General features: G+C 40.9%; 1 long non-coding RNA gene across 2 annotated transcripts in view; it reads right to left on the bottom strand.

Annotated features, from left to right (window-relative positions):
* Window positions 1-1,100: 1,100 nt before the first annotated feature.
* The window catches only part of LOC142071013 (uncharacterized), a 94,283-nt gene continuing 72,050 nt past the window's right edge, over window positions 1,101-23,333 (bottom strand). For both annotated transcript variants that reach the window (XR_012666967.1, XR_012666968.1), the window contains one exon: window positions 1,101-1,357. This is a non-coding gene — a long non-coding RNA (uncharacterized LOC142071013). The remainder of the gene's footprint in view (window positions 1,358-23,333) is intronic.

Raw genomic sequence — 23,333 nt, 5'->3', positions numbered from 1 at the left:
GCAAGGGACTGAGATTAAAGCCTGGGAGCTGAACAAAAGGCAAGATATTGCCCAGTTAGACAGATCAGGAGAGAGTTCCAGTGTTGACATTTTAAATGTGGCGTGGGACACCTGAAATAACACAGGTAAGTGGAAGGAAGATCAAAGAAAACTCTACCACAGAACTTGCCCTCTTGAATTTATTTAATCCTATCCTGAAATCCTCAAGAATAGGATCCTCAGATTTCAAAGGGTGGAAGAAAAGGGCAATAAAGCATAACTTTCAACCTACCAAAGACTAGTGTGTGACAATGGCTTTTACGGTCAGACAAGAACCCAAGATAAAAGAGGGGTCCAACAAGAACTAGCAAAGGAATGACATGAGATTCATGTCCCAATCCCTGCTATACATACACAAACTTCATTGCTTCAGTTGCATTATTCAGCTCTTCTGATGTCAGTTTACTGCCGTAAATAGTGATAGAATACCAGGTTGTAAATTTGGATCTAAAAGAAATTAAGTATCTCTTAAACTATGGAGAGGTGTAGCTAGAAGATAGTACAGTTGTGCTACAGTAATGTATTTTTAAAAATTAAATATCTGACACTGTTCCTTTTAAAAAAGTGGACTAGAAGCAGCACAGTTGGAAAATGAGGGGGAAGGAGAAGCTTGTTTTATAGTTACACTTCTTCAAATGTTCTATACAAATTGGTATATATGTACAGCTGTATTACTTGAATGTCCTGACTTACTAAATTATAATAGGACCATAGATACACTTGAATAATTTTCAAATAAAAGAATAAATGTAGTAATTCTATCAGTACTGATGTAATGAAGTTAATTTATTGTTCACACTGATTTGAAGGACTAGTTTATAATAAATCCTCCAGAAATAAAATTTGATTTATTAAATTGTGTCAGTATGCAATGCTTAAATGATACTCACTTTCATGCAAACTAAGGTTTTATATGAAACTACTGAATATCTAATTTAACCTTAATGTTAAATCAGTCCCTAGCAGTTATCCTTTTACAATTTTTCTGCACTAGAAAATATCATATTAACTAACTATATTATTCATAAATTGGTAAACAGATAAATTTGGAAACGGAAAAGAAAAAATTGTATGGAAGGTTTGTGCTAGGGCATTTCTCCCTCAGCAATTACAACTGAAACACTTCTCTGAAAATTACTTTGCAGTTATTTTAACAGAGAAAATAATTAGAATATGTAGGTCTTTTTCTGTCTTTGACAATGATACATTTTACTATTGTTAGTGTACATCACAGTACAGAACGCTTCAGTAAAAGAGCTTTTGCATGGTTCTCCAAATGTATAATCCTCCTCAGCATAATATCCAGAGTTCACCAAACCTATAATAAAACACATTAATATTAAAGAGATGTTTTGAACCCTTCTAAGTTCTATAATTACACTATTAAAAGCACTCAGAGTGCAAGAGGTTCAATCAAGTCATATTCAAAGAATGTACAGGTCACTAGAAAATAGTTCTCACCCGCAATATGTGTTTTTCCTGTCAATACTTAGTAAAGAATTTTACACTGTAAGTCGGTTTTTTTGGGTTATATACTCCCCCTGCATTCAGTCCATACAACTGCCTTTAACTTCAGTGTGAGCTGAGAGTGTAAACTGAAGGGAGCATATAAAGTGGACACAGTTAAAAGTGTATCCTTAACATTTTTACCATGTTTACTTAAGTGAGACTTAAGATACTCAGATATACTGGGTGAAATCCTGGCCCTATTGCAATAGATAACAACACTCTCATTGACTTCACAGGGTCAGGAGTTCATCCACAGTCCTTTCTCAGGCAGATGCCTCTTGAATTCTATGAGAACTTGTATGAATTAGGTGAAAAGTAAGTACAAGTATTATGATTTGGCTCTCAGTATTTAAAAAGAGAATTTAAAAAATGTAACCATTTAAAAAAAAGTCAAAGTTTTCACACCCTTTGTTGTGTACAATATCCCACATATCATCAGAGCAAATAGTTTGTGTTTAAAAGACAAAACAAATAGCTTTACATAGGTCTCCCGGCCCCCCCTACTGACTGCATTTTGAACTAAGGTTAAATATTAGATACTCTACTATACTTAAACTAAGAAATGTAAAGGCTGCAGATCAGAAATCTCCATATCCTGAAAAAGTTGCCCAGGAGCTTGATTTACTGGGTTACAATAAGGAAATGTTTGTCTTAGTGTTCTCAGCATAAAATTGAAACAGTTTTTAACTGGTCCCCAAACATGCCGCTGCATCTGTTTGTGCACACAGCCCCCCACATTAAAGGCATGTAAAAGACCAGATTTAGAAATGCAATTTGGGTAATTGTACATCTAACTACCTGGATTTGAATATGCAAAACAGACACCTGCACATGACATAGAGGCAAAAAAGTAATATTAAAAACAAAGTAATAGATATTATATCCCCCGTCTTAGATTCCAATTCAGGAAAGCACTTAAATACGTGCTGCAAATTAAGCTCATGCTTAAATCCAACTGATTTCAATTTAAGCATGTGATTAAGTGTTGTCCAGAGTATGGATGCTTTCCTCACTCATGACTGACATATCCCCATAACACTTATGCATGTGCCTACTCCCATTGAGTTGAATGGGGCAGTTCACAGGGATAAAGTTACTCACATGTAAAAGAGTTGCTCGGATTGAGCCCTACATTCTCATGAAGTATAGCCAATTCCAAGTAACCCCACACAATAATGAATACAAATAAAAGACAACATTAATGCAATGTTAAGATTGTGACCAAAATCATGCAAAACAGAGCTGGACAAGAAATTGTTTTCCCATCCTGTGAAAACTGGCAAGATAGCAAAAGATTTTTCCAGCCCAGATAAAGATGAAAAGTCAAAACCTCAATTTTTTTTAACTGAAAACCCAAACAAATTTTCATTTCAAGTCATTAACAATGTTTTCTTTTGATCCCCTGCCCGCCCCCCTTCATTTCCCCACCTTTTTTGGAATAAATTTACTGCAATTTCAAAACAAAAAGTCATCTTGACTTGAAAACAAAGAACTTTCCAGTTCAAAAATGTCAAAATGGGACATTAACCATTTCAAACCTTCCCCCCCGCCCCCAAATAATTTCTCTACTCAGGAGATTTGCTGAAACTCACCCTGTTTCAGTTTCAACGAATCGGCATTTTTTGGTGAAACATGAATAGAAAATACAAATGTAGTCTGCTCGTAAATTCTTTGAACTAACAAGAGAACAGTTCATAGCTTACATTTAGCTAACTACAACAGCTTCACATCCATATTCAGTACATTCATCTTTAAACGTAAGTCTGTAGACTTAGTTTTTGTAGGTCCACAAAAATTCCAGGTGCATCAATGGTGATCCCTTTCTCTCTCTTGCATTCTCTCCCTCTCACACACGCACATTCATATATACACAAACACATGTACCACAATATATATGAATCCTAAACAACACTGCCTGATTATTTGAAAATTGCATGTCACTCAGGTTTGTTACACATCACCAATTTTTTTTTCAACCAAGGTATTAATCATCAATGAAAATTATGTCTAACCCAAGTTTCTTGTCAAAAATGTCTCAAGTTATTTTTCCTCAAACTTCGGGCGGAGGCCAGTCATGCACAACTGCACCTGAAGATGAGAACATTTTGGAATATTATAACTGTAAACACAGGAGACTAGAAACTTTTAAACATTGTTTACCCCTTTGTTATACAGGCAATGCCACAGGCCCAGTAGAATACATGCTCCTGTAATGTACATTATAGCATACAGCTCATATTATGGATGTGAAAGAGCAGAGATGAAAGGTAGTACTTCCCAAGGTGCAAGGAAAATGCTAGCATGTTGGGATTTTGGGAGAGCAGAATTTGATTTCTTTCCTTCTGTCAAGGTTCCTCCCCCACTCTGAACTCTAGGGTACAGATGTGGGGACCTGCATGAAAAACCTCCTAAGCTTATCTTTACCAGCTTAGGTCAAAACTTCCCCAAGGTACAAAATATTCCACCCGTTGTCCTTGGATTGGCCGCTACCACCACCAAACTAATACTGGTTACTGGGGAAGAGCTGTTTGGATGCGTCTTTCCCGCCCAAATACTTCCCAAAATCTTGCACCCCACTTCCTGGACAAGGTTTGGTAAAAAGCCTCACCAATTTGCCTAGGTGACTACAGACCCAGACCCTTGGATCTTAAGAACAATGAACAATCCTCCCAACACTTGCACCCCCCCTTTCCTGGGAAATGTTGGATAAAAAGCCTCACCAATTTGCATAGGTGACCACAGACCCAAACCCTTGGATCTGAGAACAATGAAAAAGCATTCAGTTTTCTTACAAGAAGACTTTTAATAAAAATAGAAGTAAATAGAAATAAAGAAATCCCCCCTGTAAAATCAGGATGGTAGATATCTTACAGGGTAATTAGATTCAAAAACATAGAGAACCCCTCTAGGCAAAACCTTAAGTTACAAAAAAGATACACAGACAGAAATAGTTATTCTATTCAGCACAATTCTTTTCTCAGCCATTTAAAGAAATCATAATCTAACACATACCTAGCTAGATTACTTACTAAAAGTTCTAAGACTCCATTCCTGGTCTATCCCCGGCAGAAACCAGCATCTAGACAGACTCACAGACCCTTTGTTTCTCTCCCTCCTCCCAGCTTTTGAAAAGTATCTTGTCTCCTCATTAGTCATTTTGGTCAGGTGCCAGCGAGGTTACCTTTAGCTTCTTAACCTTTTACAGGTGAGAGGAGCTTTCCCCTGGCCAGGAGGGATTTCAAAGGGGTTTACCCTTCCCTTTATATTTATGACACCTTCTAATAAAACAATCATGTGCCAGAGAAAGGATTAGTACTGAAATGAGATATATTAGAGAGAGCTAGGAATTATGGGCCAGTGAAAAGAAAGGGGGAGTGAGAGAATATACAAAGTGAATGGATTAGATGAAGAGAAATCAACCAACTATTTCAGATGTTTGGGTGGAGGAGAAGGGAAGGACCGCAAGAGAAGAATACTCAGCGTAGAGAGGAATACAGCTGCAAAAAAGTTGATTTTCTTGAATTTTCTAATACATTTGCTTCAGTCATCTTCTCATCACTTATGTTTGCCTTGTGCTAACATTTGTGCAATTGAGTTGTAATGTTTGCTGAAATCAAAAATTCAAAGTTCTGTGGGCAGAAATTCATAAAAAACACCAAAAAAAGTCTTGAAAAGTAAGTGTTCATGCTGGAAATGCTTGAGTGCTTATCCAGTCAGGGTGATGAAACAATTCCATCTGGTAAGTAACCAATGCAGCTCAAGTGAATGTATGTATTCATCATTCAAAGAACTGATCCTGATCAATCAAGAACATTAAAAAAATCCAATGAACACATTTGAGGAAATTATGATCTACTCACACATTTGCCAAAATAAATTATTGTAAAATATTTATTCTGCTTTAAAGAGAATGAAGAAATAAGTTTGGTATTTGAGACATGTGGATGGGATGGTGAATGAAGAGATGAGGTCAAAAAGGTTGTGAGGAGGTAAAAAGTTTTGAGTGCTCGGATTGAGATTTCATCCTGAAGTATGAAATGAACAAGAATTCAGGGGAGGTTTCACAGGAAGAGGAAAACAAATTCTTGCTTCCATTTCTGCATAACAGACCAGCTGCTACTCAAATGAAATATTGAAATCTGGAGAGTTGAAACTTATGGAGACCATGATGAAGTGAATTGCAGCAGTCAAGATCACAGAAGATGAAGACATAAACAACTTCAGAGGCATCACTGAGACAGTGTTAGATATTTCAAAGGTGAAAGCAAACAGGTTTGCAGACCAAAAAAGGAAGAGTGGGTGAAATGCTGGCTCCATTGAAGTCAATGGCAAAACTCTCTTTGACTTCACTGGGGCCAGGAGTCACTTTTTAATTTATGGACTACAAACCTGACAATGAAGAATGATAGTTTTGAGCAGAGGAGTGAGATGAGACATTAAGGGATTGGTTAAAGGTGTTTTTTCTACTGGTTAGAGGGACATAAAATTACAGATACACTGAAGAGAAAGAAAGTTATGATGGGCTGATGAATTGATGATGAGGGAAGGTTATAAAGCTATAGCTTGCTACTATGTTTCTCTAACACTTCCTCCAAAACAACCTATATAACAAAAGTGGAAAGTTAGCTTTCCTGAGTTTGTCAAATTTGCACTAAAAGATTAATTGTCCTAAATATTAAACTAACATGTATGTTACACACCACATATAATAAATTAGTATAATGCAAAATTGTACTGTATAAAATCCTCTCTTGCTTTCACACTTCAGAAATCAAATATTTGTTTCCCTTGGGTATCTCTCATAACCCAAAGTTTGGATCCTGTGGAGTATATCCAAGCCTAATGTTTTATGAATTTCAGAAATTCTTTCCACTTGTAGCCACAGTATTTCTGACTGAGGAGGACAGAATATGGCCTCCTGCAGATACCAATCAACACTGGTCAGTTAAAAAGCAAAGTGGCATGAAACATTCCTTCTACCTATAGGCTAAGTCTGTTGGCTGTAAAATTCAGCCCTGTTAACCTAAAGAACAAGACATCTGGATTGGAAATCAAACTTAGGTCTATTTCATGGTAAATACCATAGGAATAGATTACTGTCCCTGTGCTGTCTGAAAAACCAAGCATTTTGAGTACTGCTTAAGGTGAATAAAAGAGATTCCTTAATTATTTTTTCCTAGTCCAACAATGGGTATCATAGCTACCTGAGGAAGGCCCAATAAACGGACCAAAAATGTCTGATCTCTTCAGTTCAAGAAATTTCCCAAGCAGTAAATATTTAAAACAATGCAAAGAAACCTGGTGAGCAAAAGAAATATAAGATGACAACCAAAAGTAATAAGAATAGATGACTTACCTTGCTTTGGTTAAAAACCTCTCACGCGCTAATGTGCTGAACACAAAGTATTTAAAAGGACCATGAGAAGACCATCATCCAGTATTTTATTTATGAAAATCCTTAGAAGATCAGAACACTAGAAAAGGAACAGGAGTCCCACCGAATTATCTCAGCATGAGGATCTCAGGACTGATCCATTTCTTTTATGTCTGAATGTGGCAGTCCTGATTCCAGAGCAGTATCCTGCACCTATAGACAGCTATAGGGAAGGCAAGATAAAACTTGCACAATCCTCCCCAGCCACTGCAAGAAGGACCCATCTGCCAAACTTATTGTCTCAGGCCTCCACCACTAGTTAGTTGTTTCACACAAAAGCATGCAGATTTGATAAGTAGAGGGCTGACTTGTAGAGTCTACAATATTTGTTCCTTCTAGTGGCTGCTCCACATAAAAGAGAATCATAGCTGATGACCTGTGGCTGTGGCCTGTGCTTGGGTTTGAATACCTACTGACCTCAGATGCTTGGGATCAACTTGCCCTAGCAGGAGTGTGTGTGTATTACACACCAAATGTGTTATGTCACCCACTAGAGGCTGGGGACTACTCCTGCAGCCTACTCTGCTGCCAGCTAAAGTTCCTTCTTTAACTGTGCTTTTGGTACTGAAGGTCAGGATTTGAAAAATTGCTACGGTGAGTGATTACAAAAGCTGCATCATTGTCCACTTAGGTTTTGGTTAATTCCAAAGTACCCATGTGGAGTACTTTGGCACGGCAGATGAACTAGCAAACATAATAGGCCTTTTCAGTTTCCAATGCCTATGATTTTGTGTAAAAAACTTTCCATTACCCATGGGATGCTACCATATTATATATATAGCGCGCGCAACAGCTTCATACAGTAGAACCTGCTACATTGACATAGCCTGATTACGGTCAATTATCTAAAGCTGCATATTTTCTAAATTCTGCAAGAGCAAGGATGCTCTTCGGAGTGCTGTAGGGATCAGGGCTGCTAAAGAGCTTCTAAGAAGTACTGTAGGAACCAGGAGGGTTGTAACTGGTGTGACAGGGTCAGTCCAGATGGCTACAGGAGAATAATAGAAGGCAGATATATTCGCCCCAGGTTAAGTAGGTCCCTTTTCCCTGGGTAAGGTAACAGGGAAGGTTCCAGAACAATCAGGAACCTTCTGGAGACAATTAAGACAGACAGGCTGATTAGAACACCTGCAGCCAATCAAGAAGCTGCTAGAATCAATTAAGGCAGGCTAATCAGGGCACCTCGGTTTTAAAAAGGAGCTCACTTCAGTTTATGGTGCGCGTGAAAGGAGCTGGGAGCAAGAGGCACTAGGAGCTGAGAGCGAGAACGCGGACTGTTGGAGGACTGAGGTGTACATTATCAGCATTATCAGACACCAGGAGGAAGGTCCTCTAGTGAGGATAAAGAAGGTGTTGGGAGGAGACCATGGGGAAGTAGCCCAGGGAGTTGTAGCTGTCCCGCAGCTGTTCCAGGAGGCACTCTAGACAGCTGCATTCCACAGGGCCCTGGGCTGGAACCCAGAGTAGAGGGCGGGTCCGGGTTCCCCCCAAAGCTCCCAACTCCTGGTCAGACACAGGAGGAGTCGACCTGGACTGTGGGTTCATGAAAACAGCCAAACTGAGGGCTGTTGTGAAGCTCCAAGGTGAGCAAATCCGCCAATAAGCGCAAGACCCACCAAGGTAGAGGAGGAATGTCGCACTGGGAAATACTCAAAGGGAAGGACGCTCAACTTTGCAGCAGTCTATCTAAAATTGTATTTTTATTTAGTGCTTATTACCATGCAATCTACTTTACTTCTCAGATTGTTGGAGGAAAAAATTTGTTAGCCTGCTGCTTTTCACTTTTATGGCATTATTAGTGTAGCTTAAAATAGTTCAGAATGGGAAGAAAGCTGGGTCAGCCTCAGTGCTGGCAAAATGTACTACATAAGCAACTTTTCATGCCAGTGCATACTTTTTAATTTTATCTGTCCTTTGTATTATGTTTTGACTTAATATACTTATTTCTGTTTCATATAATATGTGACATAACAGTGTAATATGGTTACTAAAACCAGAGGTTCCCGAAACAAAACATATTGGATTTTTCAAAAAAACATGCTGCCAAAATATAGTCCCGTCCCAACATGTCCCCCACATTTTTCACAAAACTTTCAGTCCTGATCTGACCCCTCCATTATTTGATCTATGGAAGTCTGGTGTATTGATTCCCACAGTTCCTTTTGTTTTCCTTTAATTGTAAGCCCATTACTATGGTAAAGCCCCTGTTCTGGAAAACATCCCTGCCCAAGAAAGCATTTAAACATGTGCTTACAAATACTTTCTTGAATTAGGGCCTAAGACTTTAAGGCAATATTTATCAATAATTATTATATTTGATGGAGTGCTCAACACGAACTTCTGCTTTCCTATTGTTTTGTGTGTTGGTCTTACTGATAAGAAAATACTAGGGGCAGAACTTCCAAATATGACTAGAGATTTTGGGTACTCAGTTTGAAATGCCTTTAAGGGGCAAGATTTTCAGAAAAACAGACCCATTTTTAAAGTATCTCACACTGAACACCCAAAATGACTAGTTACTTTTGAAAATCTTGGCCTCCTCTCATAAGCAGAATATCATATCCAGGGCAACACACACTTCAGTTTCTAATTTACCACTACAGCTGATCAAATACCACAGAAACCTGTTTTACAAACATTTGACTTCTGAATAGCTACTGGATCCAGACATATTTGTAGCCCTTTGTATATGCTGTGATGAATGAGTTTTTGATCACATAAATGTTTGGGGAATGCTGTTCTCCATTCCAGGAGTTGCAGTCGAGCAAGTGTATTCTTGTGCAAAGGAATAGTATTCATTAAACACTATTCACCACTTCCCAGTCTCCTGTGTAAAAAGTTTTAAAGTCACATTAGGGTTAGAGTTAGAGAACAGTACAAACATTATGGGCCAAAATCCTCAGTCCAATTCATCCATGCTGAGCTGGCAGCAAATCTTGACCCTGGTGCCAGCTCAACTAGTCAAGGGAGGATCACTCTAGAGTAGGGGATCTTTCACTGGTATAGAGCCAGTGTAGCATCTCCTGTACAACTGCTCCCAGATGCCACTGAAGGGGTAAATGAAAGAGAGAAGGGGCCACAGCCGGTGCTGCCATATGTCCTGCTCATTTCCAATGGCTGCATCAATTCTCTTAGGGCTGTTGGCAGCTGACAATTTACAGCAGCCTTCAGATTGCTGTAAGTTACACAGAGCTATCGGCCCAGCACACAGCCTATCTAGGATTGGAGGAAGAGTACAAAGAATAGCTTTGCACCCTGCCCTCAACTTGAATTGCTTTATACACTCTCCTCAGCCCAGCTGAGGCACTGTGGCCCACATGACCAGTCACGCACCACAAAAAGTCAAAATGAACCCATCAGCTGCAAACGGTTAGTAGTTTGCACATATTTGCCATGTACATTCACAGAAATAAGGAGGAGTTCACAAATGATTCATGATCAGAAAAAGAAGGGCTAAAGTCATTGGGTACTTTATTCACAAACCACATATTTGACCAGCTCTGCTTACTGCACAAAAAGGTAATTACTGTACTTTTGTGGTTTATAAAAGCAATAATGATCTGCAGGTTAGGGATTTCCTGGCAGCAAATGACTCGCTGGGTAAAGGCTCTTACTTGGCTTCAAGGGCAAGTATAATAAAGACTTGATTGGGAGTTCTATGGGCATGTGACAGTGGGCCAGTGTTGTACAGCAGTTAGACATAAAATACTAAGTATTGTCATTGTTACCCAGTCCCCTGTGATCTCCTGCTAGTCTCAGACAGAGCTCTCCAAAGAGAAAAGTGAAATGCATTCACAAGAAAATGAATGGGAATTGGGACCTCTGCAATATCAGAAGTGAACCAGGGAAACATGCCTTTACTAGCTCTGGTTATTGTATTGTTGCAGTTACCTTTGCCATCGCTTCTATTATTATTTCCAGGGTCACTAGGGTAATGTTTAGCAAATTCACATGCCCTGAGGAACTGCATTTAGTTAGCAATGATGCCTGCAAAAGTAGATCAGTCAATGTCACTGACGCCACAAGCACTTTCTCTATTAACCATACTAGTAAATGAGACAGAGTTACGCTTGTTAAAGAAAATATGAAAAATAATTTCCCTTGAACGAAGGCAGCCATTGCTATAGTAGCAGCAGAGCCTCAGTAACCAGCAATGGAGAAAGGCAGAAGTACATACACTGATTCACCGTTGACACTGTGCATTTAAGGTTCAATTTGTAAATGTGTTACCTTAATTAATAAGTGAATTACTGCTATTGGTACATTCATTAATAACACAGTTTATAGGGAACTATATTAAACATGTATTAAAGCCTATTCTATAAAGCATCAATCCTATGTTTCTAACAGAGGATTCTGCAACACCATCATTTAAAGCGAATTATAATATGTAGCTATTGTTACATAGACCACCAAATTCTGTTCTTTTTTACATCCATTGAACCCCACTGAGTTCAATGGAATTGCATGGGTGTAATTGGTGACAGAATTCAGCCCTGTATGCAGGGCCAGATTAAGGCAATCCAGGGCCCAACGCTCACCACACAACACAGGGCCACCCATGGCCCACCCCCACGCTGTGGACCTGTGCCCCAATCAGAGGGGTGGTGGCAGGGAGCTCCCTTCCTGTCCCAGAGAGATGTAGAAACCAGCATTTCCCCACCTTTTGCTCCACTGTAATGAACTGGGAAACCCTTAAAAGGGCGCTTAAAAGGGAGCAGAGTGTCTTGGTGTTAACATTACCATTTTGACGCATGGGCAATTCACACCTCTTTGAGTTTTTGTTCCATGCTGGCCATAGGCTCAGCCAGACACCACTGTGTTGATATATATATATATGTATGCATCCGATGAAGTGAGCTGTAGCTCACGAAAGCTTATGCTCAAATAAATTGGTTAGTCTCTAAGGTGCCACTAGTACTCCTTTTCTTTTTGTGTTGATTACACTCATGTCATGCTTGTGAGCTTTTCTTCACAAGCGTGAGGGCTAGAAACTTTCATTAAAAGAAAGTGGAGAGTGTTATATTATGCGACTTCAGAAAGAAAGGCCTTTGGCATGGGCCAGCAGTACCTCTTCTTTAATTGGGTCTTTTCTATATACTTGTGAATAATGGGATTTAATGTTGACATATTGAACAATACAGTTCATTATATGACTCTCTATAACATACTATTAGTGCCATGAAACTGAATCACTATACAATATATTTTCTCCTCAAAAAGAAAAATGACTCTTGTGAAAGACTCTATGGGCCCGATTCCTCACCCTTACACATTATTATTGTGATAGCACCGAGGGCCAAAGCCGCATTCTTCTAGGTACTGTACAAATATATACAAGGAAATGGTCCCTGCCCAAAAGAGCTTAGATATAAGATGAGGCATAACTAGTGGATGCAATGGACATAAGAAGCATAAAGGAACAACTACTGGTTAACACGATAAGCAGTGGTTCCAGCCCACGAGCTGTCTAACCCCTGTCCAGTTTTCTATAGGCATCACAGTAGAGAACATCCTCTTGCATAAATGACTAATTACTGAAGTCAATGGAATTACAATGGTGTAAAGTGCGTGAGAACGTAGAATAAGGTTCTCTCACAATACGCACTGGTTCTCTCCTCTACCCCCCCAAAATTAAAAGCCCAAACAGCTTTTAGCTGTTAATTACAGACTCAAACATGCACTGGATGAAGCTCCTAACACATACGAGATGCTTTACTTGAGATTAAATGGACATATGATCATCTTTAAAAATAGAAGTCTGAGGGGTTTGTTTGTTATTTTAACCTCCCACTCTCGTTACCGGGACTGAAAGAGATTGCAAACAAACAACATTGCCTCTTTTTTTACTCTTTATTTTTGTTGTACATTAGTCAGTTTCACCATTTCCCCAGTTGTGTTTTTTGGGGGGTAGGAGGTGGGGGTGGAGAGTTCACATAGTAATAGAGAAAAAAAAAGAGAGAGAGAGAGAAAACTATTTGCAGAGTTGATCATAAAAATCCCCCAAATTGGCAGGACTGTTGGAGCAGGCACAACTCTTTTAATTCATATTTTGAAAATCATTAAACATTTTAAATAACTGATGTCCCCTGAAACAACCAACTACCTCCATACATAGTAAGGCAGCATTTCATTCTCTTGTGAATGTTCTTTTATATCCTCTCTTTCATCTAGTGGCATTGGAGGAAATGCCAGAGACAATATTTGATCCATTTTTGTTATGATCAATTTTAAATTAAAGGTCTGAACACCTGGTCCACATTGTGTGGTATAATTGGCCAGTAAAATTACAAGCTCACATGGGGTATGTCTACGCTGTAGCTATAGATATACTCCAGCCTGGGTAGACAGACAACCATCAAGCAGGGCTTGAGCTAGTGCATTAGAATAGCATTGTGGCCTTTGCAGCTTGGGCCTATTTTTAGCACACTTGCTCAAGCCTTGTGAGTCTGTCTGCCTGGGCTGGACGGCTCACATCCAGCTGCACTGTTGACATACCAGTAGCAAACTTTTTGACTCAGTCAGTAGCTAAGTTTTGAATGGTTATTACAGACCATTGCTATTTCTCAACATTTTATAACTAGAAACCTGCTATAGCGAATATGCTCATATCCACAACTGATATGGATTGACTGTTGCTCTTATGCTAATTAGTCTATCAGTTCTTTACTTATTTCCTAGTTTTCAGGGATCATTTCCAGATGATCTGCATTCAGTTGATTGTGCTTCCATGAATAGCTTACCTGTGCTGAAAAACATTGTGATATTGATGGTGTAACATCATTCCTTAGAAGCAGTGTTTTTGCAGATAACCTCTATCATAGCAGGATTGTGAGTATAAAAAATGACAGGTAAGAAGTTTTGATTAGTTTTTCAAAAAGCACCACAATAATTCACATAAAAGATACAAGCAGTCACGTGGATAATCAGCTGAACATGAGCTCCCAGTGTAATGCCGTGGCCAAAAGGGCAAATGCGATCCTTGGATGTATAAAAAAAGAGAATCTTGAGTAGGAGCAGAGAGGTGATTTTACCTCTATATTTGGCACTGGTGCGACCGCTGCTGGAATACTGTGTCCAGTACTGGTGTCCACAATTCAAGAAAGATGTTGATAAATTGGACAGGGTTTAGAGAAGAGCCATGACAATGGTTAGGAGTCCGGTGGCACCTTAAAGACTAACAGACTGATTTGAGCATAAGCTTTCGTGGGTAAAAACCCCACTTCACTTTACCCACGAAAGCTTATGCTCAAATAAATCTGTTAGTCTTTAAGATGCCACCGGACTCCTTGTTGTTTTTGTGGATACAGACTAACATGGCTACCCCCGATACATGACAATCGTTAACAGATTAGGAAACATCCCCTATAGTGATGGACACAAGGAGCTCAATCTGTCTAATTTAACAAAAAGAAGGTTAAGGGGTGACTTGATTACAGTCTATACATACCTACATGGGGAACAAATATTTAATAATGGCCTCCTTAGTCTAGCAGAGAATGGTATAACCCAATCCAAAGGCTGGAAGCTGAAGCTACACAAGGTGTGCATTTTATTTAATTTATTTATTTATTTAAACAGTGAAAGTAATTAGCCATTGGAACAACTTAAACAAGGGTTGTGGCAGATTCTCCATCACTGACCATTTTTAAATCAAGACTGGATGTTTTTCTAAAATATCTGCTCTAGGAATTAGTATGGGGGAAGTTCTATGGCCTGTGCTATACAGGAGGTCAGACTAGATAGATTCTTGGCTTGGAACCTCTGAATACTCCAGTTCTGGGCAGTCATTTTGTGCTGTGCTGTTGGGGATTCTGTTTACAGAATTAGCATAGCTGACACAGGAGGATTCTCTCAGTGCAAGGGGACCCGTCATTGGTGTAGAACCAGCATATAAGCTCCTATGTCAATCTCCCAGCCTGCTATTGTAAGGGAAGAAGCAGCAGCTCTACTGGTATAAGGCACCTTTACACTAATATAAGTTCACTCACAATAGGGGGATTGAACCAATATAACTATTTTGGTTTTAAAAAAAAATCAAATCACACCTCTAATGAAAGTGCAAAAATTACGTACAGGCCAGGCCTAAGGAAAGAATTGCTGGTTGTAAGGCTATAAGTCCAGCATCTTTCCTAAACACTGAGTTCAAAGACCAGAGGGTGTCAGCGTGAAGGAATGAACTGACAATGTCATCCTTACCTCCATGGCTCTGCCACACTCCTTGTACCAGTCACAAGGAGGGGGGTTGGCAGAGAAATCTCTACAGCAGCTATATGCCAGTCCAGGAACCTGAGGACTACCTATTGGCCAGCTAAGCTAGTAGCAGGGCTGATTCACATCAGCAGGTGGCACAAAATTGCGCTAACACAGGGAAAATCTGGTCCAATGTATTTTGAAATGTTGACCCTAATGAAAAAGTTATTGAATTTAATAGAAAATGATCATCCTTGAAAAGTCCTATGGAACTGTGAAAATTATATCCCTGCTACAGAATCTTATAGAATTAAAATCCCCCTGCGCAGAAAGGAGATCCCTTGCTATTAAAATTCTATAGGTTTCCAAAGTAATTTTCAACGATCTCTCATCCTTATATTTTCAACCATCTCTCCTCCATTATATTTCTATAGAAGCCTAAGGATTTTATCCCCAATCCATTCTATAGGACTCTTCCATAAGGGAAATGTTAAGTGCTAATATGTTGTCTTGGGCAAAGATGACACACATGAGTCTTCAGTGAAATATCAGTATCCCCCACTTTGGAAAGAATGGCCTCTCTTTTCTTATTTGTCATAAAGAATACTTCAGCTCCAGCCCATTACTTTTCTTTTAACTGTTTGCATAGATTTAGGAATTTAGGAAGGAACTGTCAGTTGCACACATACAAAATGGGAAATGAGTTTCTAGGAAGGCGATCTGGGAGCCATAGTGGACCATCAGCTAAATATGAGTCAACAGTGTAACACTATTGCAAAAAAAGGGATGTATTAGCAGGAGTGTTGTAAGCAAGACACAAGTAGTAATTCTTCTGCTCTGCATTGATTTGGCCTCAGCTGAAGTATTGTGTCCAGTTCTGGGCGCCACATTTCAGGAAAGATGTGGACAAATTGGAGAAAGTCCAGAAAAGAGCAACAAAAATTATTAAAGGTCTAAAAAACATGACTTGTGAGGGAAGATTTTAAAAACTGGGTTTTTTTAGTCTGGAAAAGAGAAGACTGAGAGGGGACATGATAACAGTTTTCAAGTACATAAAAGGCTGTTACAAGGAGGAGGGAGAAAAATTGTTCTCTTAACCTTGGAGGATAGGACAACAAGCAATGGGCTTAAATTGCAGCAAGGGAGGTTTAGGTTGGACATTAGGAAAAACTTCCTGTTAGGGTGGTTAAGCACTGGCATAAATTGCCAAGGGAGGTTGTGGAATCTCCATCAATGGAGATTTTTAAAAGCAGGTTTGACAAACACCTGTCAGGAATGGTCTAGATAATACTTAGTCCTGCCATGAGTGCAGGGGACTGGACTAGATGACCTCTCAAGGTCACTGCCAGTCCTAGGATTCTATGATTTTAGGAATGATGCCCATTTGCTGAGCAGAAAACTGAAATCTTTCTAGAACTGAGAACATATGATCTTTGTAATTTGTTCTCTGTAAAGCAACAGACTAGAGTAAAATCCACGATAATACAGAAAGCTGCATGTGGGATGAGGACAGAACTCCTGCTTCACTGATCATTCAAATTGTTCAGTGCAGAGCATTCTACTTCTATCTAGCATATAGCCATGCCTGGGCACATTTCTGTTTCTTCATTTTTCTTTTTTGAAATTAGAGGAAGTTACATACAAAAGGACACAAAACAAAAATCAGGAAATGAGTTAAAGCACCTGTGCAACCTTAACCCTGCTCCTTGTGTATATGATTACAATATAAGCTTTAAAAGATCCCCTGCTATTTGTGGCATCTGTTCTAAAAAGAAGAATCAGTTTTCCAGTTTGGATGTGATTGGATGAGAGATGCACAAGAAGTCAACAACATTTCCAGTCTCAACTGGCCACCCCAAAAGAAACCAAAATGATGCTGAGTTTTAAATTCTGCCAGAACTCTGATGCCAAGTTCAATGTCCTGCTGACTAATTTAGACTTAGATTTTCAGTTTGGCCTTTATGCAGGAAAATCCCATATAAGGGACAAGAAACTCCAACTTCCCACATTCACAGATGCAACCTTTTTGTTCCAACATGATGGTGGTATTTGCACCCACAACTACTTTCAGAACAGGCAAGAAAGTTGGAAATCCATGGACCTCAGGTGACTCCCAGTTCCTCCAAATTGCTCTGGGCACCCATCTCAAAGCTAATGTTTGCATGGTCTCTGCATCTTCTAGTGCAGGTTTCAAAACTTTTGGTCTTGCTCAGGTAGCTTCAAGGACTGTTATGATGATCTGGTCTCCAGATGTCAAATCACTTGACAGGAGGACATAAAACAATTTTCTTGATCTTATTTTTTGAAACTTGTATTTGCAATACATACAGTATCTCCAGAGGAATCAAATCTTCTTTTTGGTTTAAATAAAATAAAGCAGGATGTTGATGTATGTGTTTCAAATAATTAAAACACATTCATTTGTGGAACTGCTTATTTTCTGCGGCTGGGAGTGGGTATTTCAGATTATGCACATAAGAAAATTAAAATTTTGTTATTCATAACCATAAATAGTATGGTGAGTTAGCAGAAAGCTTATTACATTTCAATTATACAAGTGTGTTAAATTAGCCAGCCAATTGATACATCTGGCATGCACTATAAGATGTTCCTGAAATTCTTTTTAAAAGATTATTAAGATTAAGCTTAATAATAATTTATTGTTTAAATCACATTGGAATATATACATTTAAAAAGAGGTGTTCCTGAAATTAACCGGTATCATTCTCCTACTTTGACTCATGTTGGAACGTCTCTTCGCTTTCTGAATAGTTCCACTGAACTCAATGGAACTACTCACAGAGTATAACATACTGTTACGGAGTGTGGGGGAGTCCAGGCCCTGCACCCCTCTTCCTGGGATTCACTGAGACTCTCAGCCAGCCAGTAAAACAGAAGGTTTATTGGACAACAGGAACACAGTCCAAAACAGAGCTTATGGGTACAAGCAGGACCCCTCAGTCAAGTCCTTCTGGGGGAGCAGGGAGCTTAGACCCCAGCCCTGGGGTTCCCTGCATTCCTCCACCCAGCACCAAACTGAAACTAAACCCCCCCAGCAGGCTCCCTTCTCAGCCTGTTTTCACATTCCTGGGCAGAGGTGTTAGCTCCCCCTCCCACTCCTGGCTCAGGTGACAGGCTCTCAGGTCTCCCATCCCCAGGGCACATTCCCAGGTCAACACTCCCCCCTCCCTGCTGCCTCACACGTACTACTCAGTTTTAGTACGGATGGCAGAATCTGGCCCTAAATGTGTGGCTAGATGTCAGCTTTCGAGATCAAAAGCCCTTTTAAAAAGTGTTCCTTGTGGAAGATGCTTGTATTTCCCAGATGGGGTGGCAGGTTTGTAGAACTTGTGGTGGTGCCCAGAACAGGTCCAAGTCCTGCCCCCCCCCCCCCCACACACACACACCCACACCCCTGCCTAAGGCTCTGGGAGGGAGTTTGGATGCAGGGAGGGGTCGAGCTCTGGGAGGGAAGTAGGGTGAGGGCTCTGGCAGGGCCAGCTCCAGGCACCAGCGTTCCAAGCAGGTGCTTGGGCCGGTAGTCGGAAAGGGGCGGCAGAGTTTCCACGGCAGCGGCAGCTTCTCCGTTCCTCCGGCTGCAGCAGCAATTCGGCGGTAGCTTCTCTCTCTCCTGCCGTCGGAGGCGACAAGTTTTTTCAGTGCTTGGGGCGGCAAAAACGGTAGAGCCGGCCCTGGGCTCTGGGCTGCGGGTCAGGGTGCAGGAGGGGGTGCAGGGGGCAGGCTCTGGGAGGGCATTTGGGTGTGGGGTGCGGCCTCTGGGCTGGGGCAGGGGTGCAGGGGGGGGTGTGGGGGATGGGCTCTGGGAGGGAGTTTGGGTGCGGGGTCTGGACGGGGGCAGGAGGTTGGGGTGCAGGACTGGGTGTGGGCTCTGGGAGGGAGTTAGGGTTTGGGTAGGGGGTTGGGGTGCAGGAGGCAGGCTCTGGAAGGGCATCTGGGTGTGGGCTCTGAGCTGGGGCAGGGGTGCGGGAGAGGGTGAGGCATGTAGCGCTTACCTTGGGCAGCTCCCGATAGCAACCCGCACCCACCTCTGGCAGCGGCTCCAAATGGGGAGCCAGAGGGGTCTCCGCGCACCGCTGCCCGAAGGCACCAGCCCCACAGCTCCCATTGGCCGCAGTTGGCGGAGTCGGCGCTGGGGGTGGGGGCAGCACATGGAGACACCCCCCTCCCCCGGGGCCGCAGGGATGTTCCGGCTGCTTCCAGAAGCAGAGTGGGTGGGCAGAAAGCCGCCTTAGCCCCATTGCACTGTCGGTGGGGGCCCTGGGCCCTTTTAAATTGCCCAGGGGCGGCAGGTGGGCGTGGGGAGGATACTCCAGGAAAGGCACACAGGGGCAGCAGGCGGGGCCAGGGGAGAAAACCGGCCCCAAACTTTGGTGGGGCCGGGCCCCCGTGCTCTCATATTGGTGGAGCATAGGCACCATGGGTCCATACAACTCGCTGCCCCTGTCGCAGAGATGAAGAGTGTTCACTTGTAAGTCATGACCTCTTAAAGAAAAAACACAGCATTGCAAAAACATTGTGTATTTTCCCATGTTTCCTAGAAATTGGTTACCATCATTTTTAGATTACCCAGTTCAACGAGAGATCAGCCAGTACAGGTGTAAGACATTATAATATATTTAGAATCTGTTTATTTAGAACCAAGCGCTCCTTTCGGGGCTTGCTAGGCTATCTTGAAATTTTTAGGCAGCAGAACATTTTATTTAATGTTGATGATAAAAATATTTTGTCATTGGCCAAAATAAACATTTACAAAAATAATCAGATTTTTAGGCCTCAATCCTGCAAACGTGCTCCTGTTTAAGCACACATGTGGTGCCCCTGAAGGCAAAGGGAGTTGTTACAGTTGCACACAGTAGACTTTGTTTTCACATTTTTCTTTAAAAATTTACCAGGACATTCCACACAAAACCCACTAAATTAAAATAACATTGTCTAGGTTGAAAAAGTCATGCATTTGAATGCCAGCCTGACAATTGCCAATGCACCTTAATTTGGCCCCCGTGTACCTGTGCATATTAATATAATTTACTACCTGATCACATATCACTTTTTCCATGAGGCTAGACACCCTGGGGGACAGGGGAATTAAAGTTCCACTGGCAGCCATTAATCGAGCATTTCCCAAGTTTTCAGTACTTGACTTTGCAACCTAAATAAAGTTCTTTTAACACAGTCTTTGTGTGTATATTTTTATATAAAAGGGGGAGATCTTAGAGCCAAGTGTAGATGACCACTTAGCTCATAGTTGGACACTTACAATATTTGCCATCAAGGTTCAATATGCACTTGTCCCAAGTAACATTGCTATTGATTTACATGCATGGCTGCTCACACTGGATCAGACCTATGCAAAACAAATGTGTTTAAATAAATGATCATGATCTCTCTTTTACCCAGTGTCTCAGAACTTCATTCCCAGAAATATCATGTTGGAAGTAATACTTTCATAGAAATAATGACTAGTAAGAGAGATATCAGCTCCCAGAACAACAGCAGAATATCTACCTGCATTCTCAGGCAGTGTTTCCCAAAGTGTGGGTTGTGCAAACAGACCACTCAGTATTCTCCAGAGTCTCTGCTTTTGTTTTAAAACAAAGGTAGCATAGAACTTTAACAGAAAGTATATATAGTTTAGATGGCAAAGAAACAAACTTCAAAACATGAAGCAATTGTAACTAATGCAGAAACATCTGTCAGAGTTTGGAGAGAGCCTGAAACTATAGCTCTGGGGCGAGAACTGCCCTAGTTCAATTCAATGGGTGCTAAATTAGATCCCAATGGTGACACTTTGACTGTCAGCCTTCTTAACTATTTTACTGCTCAAAGAAGGTAAAAATGGAAAGAAAATATATTATGAATTTCTACACCAGAGTTTCTCAAAGTGCCAGGAATGCAAAGGACAAGCTGGGGAGTGAGGAATGGTGAGCAAAATACATACTTTACATAGAAATATGGTAAGGTGGCTGGTCTTTAAACATCACATGATTGATTTGCAGAGGGTACAAAATTGATTTCATTTTCCTGAAGGAAAAGGGTTTTGGAAATACTGCCCTTGGAATAGCAGCACATATATTTAGAGGTGCCGGATCATCCTGTTCAGTGACCGTGCTATCACTCTGCAATAAGAGGCCTCAAGTCTGCAACTCCACACAAGTGGAGGGGTCCACCTGTACGCAGTCAGCTACAGGATCAGAGCCTAAACTGTATAACACAGAGCAGAACAGAATAAGATTTCTTATGAAAAGTTCCCTGAATCACTACACGGTGGAGAAATCCTGTATTAGGGAAACATTAAGTATTAAATAAAAGGTAGAACATAAAATACTGATAATTTAGGCAGTGATGATCCTCTAGTATCAGATTTCAAACTGATCTGTAACATAATACCGTATTGCTTATAATTATACAATCCCAATATAACAATGATTATAGCAAAAGAAATGTTTTCTGCCCCACTTAAGCGAAAAGCATTTTGCAGGTGCAGTTTTGAACAGTTATCAGAATATGCAGCCATAACATATATACATTACATATGCCACGTGGAAGTCTATTTTGTTTTTTCCATAGGCAGTTTCAGTTCCATGGAAGTTATACTCACATCACTGTTCGAGCAACATTTCTCTTAGTTTCTAAATGTCTTTAAAAGATAGGGCTGCTTCTCACAGATAATGACAAAGGAAAGTGTCAGAGGTTTGCTGTTCGTGGTTTGTTTGTGTTTTTAAGAAGGGGAGAAAAAAACTATACACACTCCTCATCTCTAAAAAGAAAAGGAGGACTTGTGGCACCTTAAGAGACTAACAAATTTATTTGAGCATAAGCTTTCCTTACCTACAGCTCACTTTCACTGTTTCTTGAGACTTCACTTGGACAACCTAGCTGTATGGTGCCATCTAGTGACCATTTCAAACACTAAAACCCTAAAATCTGTTCTGAAAATGATCTCAGCACAGCAGTCTTTCAGAATGGCTTGCTATCTACTTGTTCCAATCATTGTCTCCAATATGCATTTGGAAGATTTCAAATACCTTGTGGGTCCTATGTGCATCTGAATGCCCTCTGTTAATGTATTCCAGCATTCAGATTTAACACACTAGAGGACAACAACTCTGCCCAGTGCCTGTCCAGAGATGTTGGGCTGGGCAAAAGTCTGAGGTAATGAAAGCGTTGAAATTCTCGCCCATCCCTCACCATGCTGGGGTGTATGAGTATGTACTTGTTGATTCTTCAGTCCTTGACAGTGCCCTATCTCACTGCTATGCAAGGAGGTTGTGCAGAGCAGGGTTCCATTTATAGGTTGAGCAGTCCAGCTGAGTAGCATAGAAGGAGAGAGGGTGACAACTACACTCCCTTTGGCACAGTTGAACCACAACAGTTCTGCTGCTAAAGACCACCCGGCACCTATGGAATCAGGAGCCAGATTTGTCCCTACTTTTTAAGAATAATCCTCTCATCTGTTTTGGAGAATTTAAATGGTAACCCCTCAAACCATAAAGAATGGTCATTTATATTATCAGATGTAAAGCTTCCCTCTGTGCAGAACTCATGGAATCACAGACTGTCAAGATCAGATTATCTTCTCACACCATAGCTGTAGGATTGTGCCCGGCAGTCAAGTTAAAGTCTTAGGGCCAAATTGACTTTCTGTATGAAAGTCTGCATCACATCAGTATTTCTGGGGATGAGATGGGGAAGGCAGATGAATAATGATCTCACCCAAGGGTGGGAAAGGTATCTGGGGGGATACAGGGAGGCACTTGCAGTATTGGTGAGCGATATCTCCAATTCACATTCAAACCAGGGACCTGGGGCTTTGCAGAGAGGGTGGGGGCAAGTCTCCCCTCTCACACACACACACACACACACATACACAATACGAAGGGGTCAGTATAAATGTTGCCTTCTCCTTCATAGGAGAGCAGATGCCTGCTGATGCTGCCGGGAGTAAGGAGGACCCTGAGTTAACGGGGAAAAGACAGAAGCAGTCTCTGACATTACACCTGGCTGAACCATGCCCCAGCCTGAGGCTGAAAGGACTGACTGGGAAAAGAGCCAGCTGGGGGGAGAAGTTGCATGAGGCTCTACAGCTGTCCTAAAGTCTCTAAGGGCTTGTCTACACAACCACTTAAGTAGATGTAAT

This window comes from Caretta caretta, chromosome 2 (genome assembly GCF_965140235.1).
Source record: "Caretta caretta isolate rCarCar2 chromosome 2, rCarCar1.hap1, whole genome shotgun sequence".
In the NCBI taxonomy this organism is placed as follows: domain Eukaryota; kingdom Metazoa; phylum Chordata; order Testudines; family Cheloniidae; genus Caretta; species Caretta caretta.
Note: the sequence above shows the minus strand (reverse complement) of the source record. Positions and strands in the feature narration are given on the sequence as shown.